This window comes from Salvelinus namaycush, chromosome 42 (assembly GCF_016432855.1).
Source record: "Salvelinus namaycush isolate Seneca chromosome 42, SaNama_1.0, whole genome shotgun sequence".
NCBI lineage: Eukaryota > Metazoa > Chordata > Actinopteri > Salmoniformes > Salmonidae > Salvelinus > Salvelinus namaycush.
Window position 1 is genome coordinate 11,289,745 of NC_052348.1, and position 10,320 is coordinate 11,300,064.

The following is a 10,320-nucleotide window of genomic DNA, read 5'->3' on the forward strand; positions in this document are numbered from 1 at the left end:
AGGTGTAATGGCATATAGAACCTGTATCTACAGTGATGAATGGGGTCGGTAAGAGATGTAATGGCATATAGAACCTATATCTATAGTGTTGAATGGGGTCGGTAAGAGGTATAATGGCATATAGAACCTGTTTCTAGAGTGTTGAATGGGGTCGGTAAGAGGTGTAATGGCATATATAACCTGTATCTAGAGTGTTGAATGGGGTCGGTAAGAGGTGTAATGGCATATAGAACCTGTATCTAGAGTGTTGAATGGGGTCGGTAAGAGGTGTAATGGCATATAGAACCTGTATCTAGAGTGTTGAATGGGGTCGGTAAGAGGTGTAATGGCATATATAATCTGTATCTAGAGTGTTGAATGGGGTCGGTAAGAGGTGTAATGGATTATATAATCTGTATCTAGAGTGTTGAATGGGATCGGTAAGAGGTGTAATGGCATATAGAACCTGTATCTAGAGTGTTGAATGGGGTCGGTAAGAGGTGTAATGGCATATATAATCTGTATCTAGAGTGTTGAATGGGGTCGGTAAGAGGTGTAATGGATTATATCATCTGTATCTAGAGTGTTGAATGGGGTCAGTAAGAGGTGTAATGGCATATAGAATCTGTATCTAGAGTGTTGAATGGGATCGGTAAGAGGTGTAATGGCATATATAATCTGTATCTAGAGTGTTGAATGGGGTCGGTAAGAGGTGTAATGGCATATATAACCTGTGTCTAGAGTGTTGAATGGGGTCGGTAAGAGGTGTAATGGCATATATAACCTGTATCTAGAGTGTTGAATGGGGTCGGTAAGAGGTGTAATGGCATATATAACCTGTATCTAGAGTGTTGAATGGGGTCGGTAAGCGGTGTAATGGCACATGTAACCTGTATCTAGAGTGTTGAATGGGGTCGGTAAGCGGTGTAATGGCATATAGAACCTGTATCTAGAGTGAGAAGATAGGATTTTCAGACACACAGAGGCATTCAGTACAGCATGCTGTATTTAATGTGTACAAATAATTCAATGCTACCATTAATATTACACTAACATTATCCTCAAATGGCTGCATCTCCATCTATATGAATACTGTATAACCTGCTACTAGCATTATCCTCAAATGGCTGCATGTCTATCTATATGAATACTGTATAACCTGCTACTAGCATTATCCTCAAATGGCTGCATGTCTATCTATATGAATACTGTATAATCTGCTACAAGCATTATCCTCAAATGGCTGCATGTCTATCTATATGAATACTGTATAACCTGCTACTAGCATTATCCTCAAATGGCTGCATGTCTATCTATATGAATACTGTTTAACCTGCTGCTAGCATTATCCTCAAATGGCTGCATGTCTATCTATATGAATACTGTATAACCTGCTGCTAGCATTCGCCTGATATGATTACGTATAAATGCAACCTGCTGCTAGCATTATCCTGATATGATTACGTATAAATGCAACCTGCTGCTAGCATTATCCTGATATGATTACGTATAAATGCAACCTGCTGCTAGCATTATCCTGATATGATTACGTATAAATGCAACCTGCTGCTAGCATTATCCTGATATGATTACGTATAAATGCAACCTGCTGCTAGCGTTATCCTGATATGATTACGTATAAATGCAACCTGCTGCTAGCATTATCCTGATATGATTACGTATAAATACAACCTGCTGCTAGCATTATCCTGATATGATTACGTATAAATGCAACCTGCTGCTAGCATTATCCTGATATGATTACGTATAAATGCAACCTGCTGCTAGCATTATCCTGATATGATTACGTATAAATGCAACCTGCTGCTAGCATTATCCTGATATGATTACGTATAAATGCAACCTGCTGCTAGCATTATCCTGATATGATTACGTATAAATGCAACCTGCTGCTAGCGTTATCCTGATATGATTACGTATAAATGCAACCTGCTGCTAGCATTATCCTGATATGATTACGTATAAATACAACCTGCTGCTAGCATTATCCTGATATGATTACGTATAAATGCAACCTGCTGCTAGCATTATCCTGATATGATTACGTATAAATGCAACCTGCTGCTAGCCAAAAGCAAAGAGATAGACACTTGAGACTCTCCCCATCCTCTACAATTAGGAGACATGTCCCAGAATAGAACTGCCTATAATCCTTTTCAACCTTTAATAAGCACTAACAGTGTAAAATACAGTCGTTAGGCCCTCAGGCGCTTTCCCTCAAATCTCCATTAATTATGGAAGAGGAGGATGCATACATTTGGAAGCTAACTATCACATTGAGACAACCTCACTTGTGTTTTTATTAATGCATCAGCTAATAGGAATTAGCAGGAATTATAGATTTTTCTTGAAGCTCAACGATAAATGCTTATAGACATATTTCCTTCACAGAAGATCTGATTCCAACTATCCTCCTACTGTTATAGATCAAGCATTGCATGCTAATAGTTGTAACAAACACCCATATTATAGACGCACGCACGCAAACACACACACACACACACACACACACACACACACACACACACACACACACACACACACACACACACACACACACACACACACACACACACACACACACACACACACAAACACACACTAATCCAGGTCCTACTTCCCCATGCTATCTTATAGCATCGGAATTACAGTCCACAACAACCAGCCACTATGTGTTTGCTTACCCCATAACTCAGCTAAGATGGCGTCTCTCTCTGAGGGCCCATATACAGGAAGTGTAAATTGGGTTATTCAAAGGCTGGATGAGAATGATCTGTACCCAGGCCTCTGTGGCCTCAGAGCAGCAGACCGTGTGTAAATGTCTGAGTCACTTCCTCTCTCTGGAGGCCTTAATGGAGCAACTTACACACTAAGATGGATGAGAAGGCCTTCAGCCAGCCATTCTCTATAGTCGATATACTATCACCAGACCAGAGGAGTTACTCACTCGGCCTCGCTAATACACTCTCACCTTCTCAATTAAAATATAAACAGTACCTGATGATTTAAACTACAGTGCATGGCAATTTTACGTACACACACACACACACACACACACACACACACACACACACACACACACACACACACACACACACACACACACACACACACACACACACACACACACACACACACACACACACACTAGCCTAAATTATCAATTTAAAGTCCCTAAACAATGAACTCATTGTCCTGCAATGGTTATTTTTGCCTTGAAACTTGTTGTACATGGTGCATACGTTCTCAGTTGAAGTCAATGACAGCAGACGGGACCTTTTTACCAGACAATAGCAGGCATGTTTAGAACATGGAAAATGCATTAGTCTGCATTATAGAACAGTTGTTAGATGGGAATGGGCCGGAAAGGAAAGGAGAACTATGTTATTGTGCACATCAGCATGGTGCACAACAAGAACAACGAGCAAAGACCTGTACCTGAAAGAGCGGTTCTGCTTCCTCCGACCTCAGTCAACCAGAACTCCAGAGGATTAGAGTCTCAGTGAGACCAACTTATTTTCCTCTGAAGTTTATCATCCAATTTTCATTACCGTGAGTTTGTTTTTAGAACTGCAAAGTTTCATGTCCGTTTGTTGGAAACTGGTTCAAATTGTTATGAGTTTGTGAGTTTCTCCAAACTCATTTACACCCACGTAGTCAACTCCCTCTCAAGCGGGCTGTACAGACAGTCATCAATATTTTGACAGGGATTAATCATCTCAGATGTGAGCTGTGTGGCAGAGACTTTTTGAAAGTATACCGAAGCATGGCAATCTGTTTTTTTATATCCAGTAGGCCGACGTTTATTTTCTATAATCAGATTCTTTACCCGGCAATCAGAACAAATCAGCGCTTGCTGGAGACTCCGAGAATAACAGAAGTTTTACGGTGTACCTATTTGATGTTAGCATCTTGAGGTGACTAAGTTTAGCAGAAGTTCAGACTCAGTCATTCCAACTCCTTTACGTGTGTCAGTGGTCACTGTGCAGAGTGCTGACAGAGATGAAGAGGATGCTGGGAGAGTTTCTGCACCACAGCAGGTTTCTGTACAGGTCCAGATGGCTCATCATCAGTGTTCTCTCTCTCTCTCTCTCTCTCTCTCTCTCTCACACACACACACACACACACACACACACACACACACACACACACACACACACACACACACACACACACACACACACACACACACACACACACACACACACACACACACACGCACACGCACACGCACACGCACACTCTCTCTCTACCTGGCAGCCTTCAAATAGTGGGTGTGTTATGACTCACAGAGAGAGATAGACGATGTGTGTGAGAGAGAGGAAGGGAGAGAGATGGAAACAAACTGAAAGGAAGAGAGAGTAATAGAGGAGGGGGAAGGTGAGGGAAGGAGAGAGAGAAGGGGAGAGCACCTCAGGCCACAGAGTCCTACAGTGGAGATAAGAGCAGCCAAGAGCAGAGCAGCCTGGATGCTGCAGTACATCCGGTGGGACATCACGCAACCACAATAAAGGAGGAGAGGAGAGAAAAAGAGGGGAAAGAGGATAGAAAAAAGGGGGAAGAGGAGAGAAGAGCGAAGATGAACAGAGAAGACAAGTCTTAGTCTGGGTGCCAGTGTGTTAACTTCTTATGGCTGCAGGGGCAGTATTGAGTAGCTTGGATGAAAGGTGCACAGAGGTGCCCAGAGTAAAAGGCCTGCTCCTCAGTCATAGTTGCTAATATATGCATATTATTAGTAGTATTGGATAGAAAACACTCTGAAGCTTCTAAAACTGTTTGAATTATGTCTGTGAGTATAACAGAACTCATATGGCAGGCAAAAACCTCAGAAGTTCCACTTCCTGTTTGGATTTCTTCTGAGTCTGCTAGATTTTCAACTAAGCTCCCAATGAAATTACAGCGAGATATGGATGAGTTTTCACTTCCTACGGCTTCCACTAGATGTCAACAGTCAATAGAACTTTGTCTGATGACTCTAATATGAAGGGGGGCCGAAGGAGACAGGAATGAGTAATCACTGCCATGAGGTGACCACGCATTGAACACATGCGTTCACGTGATAGGCAGCTCCGTTCCATCGCTCAACTGAAGTCAATGTAATTCTCCGGTTGGAACGTTATTCAAGATGTATGTTAACAACATTCTTAAGATTGATTCAATACATCGTTTGACATGTTTCTACTGACTGTTACGGAACCTTTGGACATTTCGTCACGTTATAGTGGGCGTGCTTTGTGACTTTGGAATTGTTTACCAAACGCGCTAACCAAAGTAGCTAATTGGACATAAATAACGGACATTATCGAACAAATCAAGCATTTATTGTGGACCTGGGATGCCTAGGACTGCATTCTGATGAAGTTCATCAAAGGTAAGGAAACATTTATCATGTATTTTCTGGTTTCTGTTGACTCCAACATGGCGGCTAATTTGGCTATTGTTCTGAGCGCCGTCTCAGATTATTGCATGGTTTGCTTTTTCCGTAAAATATTTTTGAAATCTGACACCGCGGTTGCATTAAGGAGAGGTATATCTATAATTCCATGTGTATAACTTGTATTATCATCTACATTTATGATGAGTATTTCTGTTGAAACGATGTGGCTATGCAAAATCACTTGATGTTTTTGGAACTAGTGAATGTAACGCGCCAATGTAAACTCAGATTTTTTGATATAAATATGAACTTTATCAAACAAAACATGCATGTATTGTGTAACATGAAGTCCTATGAGTATCATCTGATGAAGATCATCAAAGGTTAGTGATTAATTTTATCTCTATTTCTGCTTTTTGTGACTGCTATATTTCGCTGGAAAAATGGCTGTTCTTATTGTGGTTTGGTGGTGACCTAACATAATCGTTTGTAGTGCTTTCGCTGAAAAGCATATTTGAAATCGGACACTTTGGTGGGATTAACAACAAGATGTCCTTTAAAATGATATAAGACACATGTATGTTTGAGGAATTTTAATTATGAGATTTCTGTTGTTTGAATTTGGCGCCCTGCACTTTCACTGGCTGTTGTCATATCGATCCCGTTAGTGGGATGCAGCCATAAGAAGTTTTAAGCTTACATTCCACTCCGTGTACTCCTTCATTGGCACATGACATGGACTACAAGGAGTGGAATGTAAGCTAAACAGACTGGCAACCAGGCTAGACAGGCCTCCCTATAGGCTCCAAAAGACTGCAGGGGTCAGAGCGTCTGGTGATGAGCAAATGATGTGCACTTCACACAGGGATACCGTGTATGTATTTCATAGGTCTGGTACCACGTTAAGTAATGTTCATAGTAATTACAGCAAATCTAGTGTACAGTTTCCAGGTTGTTGTATAGACTGGGTGTCTTATGTGTTAGAATAGCCATGGGTCGATTCTGTGAAAGGGCATTCTGTGCTTGGCCTTCATCCTGTAGAGGATTCCCATACTAAATTCGTGACTAAGTTATTTAAACCCCATCTTCGGGGAAATTATCCTAAAAACCAAGTCCAGCTTTGATGAGCAAAGGCCTAGACACATATATTGATTGACATTTCAGTTTATGTATTAATGGTTGGCCTGAATCAATGGACACTTGGGTTGAGTTTATTTATTCATCAAACAAGATAATCTATTTAGGATATGTACATTTACACTTTTGCTTGATATTATTGACACACAACTAACTCACCTTCATTTGCAGAATGCTAAAGAGTCTTCTACATAACAAATCCCTAAACTATTCCAACCAATGGAGTTGAAACTAGGAAGTATTGAGTACTGTACAAATTATGCCAATACCATGTTAGTTTGCTGCTCTGCAGATAAGAATGTACAGAGGAATGGATTGATAGTATGAACAGAGGAATGGATTGATAGAATGAACAGAGGAATGGATTGATAGTATGAACAGAGGAATGGATTGATAGAATGAACAGAGGAATGGATTGATAGAATGAACAGAGGAATGGATTGATAGAATGAACAGAGGAATGGATTGATAGTATGAACAGAGAAATGGATTGATAGTATGAACAGAGGAATGGATTGATATAATGAACAGAGGAATGGATTGATAGAATGAACAGAGGAATGGATTGATAGAATGAACAGAGGAATGGATTGATAGAATGAACAGAGGAATGGATTGATAGTATGAACAGAGGAATGGATTGATAGAATGAACAGAGGAATGGATTGATAGTATGAACAGAGGAATGGATTGATAGAATGAACAGAGGAATGGATTGATAGAATGAACAGAGGAATGGATTGATAGAATGAACAGAGGAATGGATTGATAGAATGAACAGAGGAATGGATTGATAGTATGAACAGAGGAATGGATTGGTAGAATGAACAGAGGAATGGATTGATAGAATGAACAGAGGAATGGATTGATAGAATGAACAGAGGAATGGATTGATAGAATGAACAGAGGAATGGATTGATAGAATGAACAGAGGAATGGATTGATAGAATGAACAGAGGAATGGATTGATAGTATGAACAGAGGAATGGATTGATAGAATGAACAGAGGAATGGATTGATAGAATGAACAGAGGAATGGATTGATAGTATGAACAGAGGATGGATTGATAGAATGAACAGAGGAATGGATTGATAGAATGAACAGAGGAATGGATTGATAGAATGAACAGAGGAATGGATTGATAGAATGAACAGAGGAATGGATTGATAGAATGAACAGAGGAATGGATTGATAGAATGAACAGAGGAATGGATTGATAGTATGAACAGAGAAATGGATTGATAGTATGAACAGAGGAATGGATTGATAGAATGAACAGAGGAATGGATTGATAGAATGAACAGAGGAATGGATTGATAGTATGAACAGAGAAATGGATTGATAGTATGAACAGAGGAATGGATTGATAGAATGAACAGAGGAATGGATTGATAGAATGAACAGAGGAATGGATTGATAGAATGAACAGAGGAATGAACAGAGGAATGGATTGATAGAATGAACAGAGGAATGGATTGATAGAATGAACAGAGGAATGGATTGATAGAATGAACAGAGGAATGGATTGATAGTATGAACAGAGGAATGGATTGATAGAATGAACAGAGGAGTGGATTGATAGTATGAACAGAGGAATGGATTGATAGTATGAACAGAGGAGTGGATTGATAGTATGAACAGAGGAATGGATTGATAGAATGAACAGAGGAATGGATTGATAGAATGAACAGAGGAATGGATTGATAGTATGAACAGAGGAATGGATTGATAGTATGAACAGAGGAATGGATTGATAGTATGAACAGAGGAATGGATTGATAGTATGAACAGAGGAATGGATTGATAGTATGAACAGAGGAATGGATTGATAGTATGAACAGAGGAATGGATTGATAGAATGAACAGAGGAATGGATTGATAGTATGAACAGAGGAATGGATTGATAGTATGAACTGTCACACCAGCCTTCGCTTTGGCTCCCCCTCCCGTCCAGCACAAGCGTTCGGCGTCGCCGGCCTTCTAGCTACTACCGAACCTACTGCCCTTCAAACGCCCTTTACTCATCATGTTTTCCTGAGAGGAATCGCTTCCATTTATTCCTGAGTACTTTTTCACTTGGATTGATAGAATGAACAGAGGAATGGATCAATTATTTTGGACAAGATATGTTCTTCTATTTTGTGTTTTTATGTGTTTTTTTTGTACATAATGTTTCCGCCTGTCACGATCATCATAATAACTGTCACGCCCTGACCTTAGAGAGCTTTTTATGTCTCTCTTTTGGTTTGGTCAGGGTGTGATTTGGGTGGGCATTCTATGTTCATTTTTCTATGTTTTGTATTCCTTTGTTTTGGCCGGGTGTGGTTCTCAATCAGGGACAGCTGTCTATCGTTGTCTCTGATTGGGAACCATACTTAGGTAGCATTTTCCCACCTGTGTTTTGTGGGTAGTTATTTTCTGTTTTGTGTTTCTGGCCAAAGAGCTACCCAGACTATCTGCATTGACCCTATTTGCGCAAACTTTTTTTGTCTCATCACATACGCTGCTGCTACTGTTTACTATCTGTCACTTTATTCTTAGTTATATGTACATATCTACCTCAATTACCTCAAACCCTGCACATCGATTCAGTACTGGTACCCTGTGTATAGAGCAATCGCTACTCATTGTGTATTTATTATTACTTTTATTATTACAGGTGTTACTTTTCTTTTATTTCTCTATTTTTTTCTCTCTTTACATTGTTGGGAAGCGCCTGTAAGTAAGCATTTCACAGTTAGTCTACACCTGTTGTTTACAAAGCATGTGAGTGCCTTCAAATATCCACTTAACTCTGACTGAGAGGAGGAGGGAGGGAGAGAAGGAGGCAAGCATCATTCCCAGGGGGCCTTCACAGACACACAAAGCACTGGTTTTAAAGGAATCAAGGAAGGCTGAGTCTTAATCATTTGTAGCCCCATCTTAAATGTATTTCTGCTGACGAAGAACAGAGATCAACAAAATATGTCTAGACTAAAAATGTAAGGATCCACTTCCACTGAGTTGTCTCTCTTCAAGGTCAAGCAAACCTTCAGAAACCTACACTGTGTTGTACCATAGAATAAATTGGTATGTGGGTTATTTCCTTCATTAAGAGGAGCACAAGGTCTGAACCCATGTTATAATCTGGAAGTCATGTCACAGCACATCATAGGAGACCTGAGGGCACATCTTGTCTAGCTTGGTGATCTGTAATCTCGGGTTAAAATCTCGCTTTTCAAAATTCGAAAGATGCTAAGACCTGCGAAATCGTGATTTGTCAAAATAACAAGTGATGAAAAACCCAAGCACCGGAACTAATCCTGCTCATTATCTCACGCATCCCGTTGTATCGATTCATGACAGATCTACGCTACCGTGTATGTTTACGTAGTCTGTCCATGAGATATTAGGTGTGACTGGCTTGATACATACATTCACTACCATCAATGTATTACCTGTATTACTGTAATCCTTGTAGTAGATGCCCCTATGTACTGATACAATGCACCCAACATGACACCAATTCACTGTGACAGTTAACAGTGGGGTGAGTTACAAGAGGTTGACATCCAATTAATAGCGTCTCCTCAAATGTAATGAGTGGTGGTCAATTCCAGGCTCAATCTCCCTGGTACATTTTAATTAGCTGTAATTACAAAGTGCTCTGACCTTTGGAGGTTCCTGTCCTGTTGATTTACAAGTTGAGAGATCCTGATTTGTCCACAGAGATGGAGAGAGAGAGCAAGGGAGGGAGAGACAGAAATAGATACAGAAAGAGAGAGATGTATAAAGAGGAGAGAGAAAGAGAGAGATGGAGAGAAAG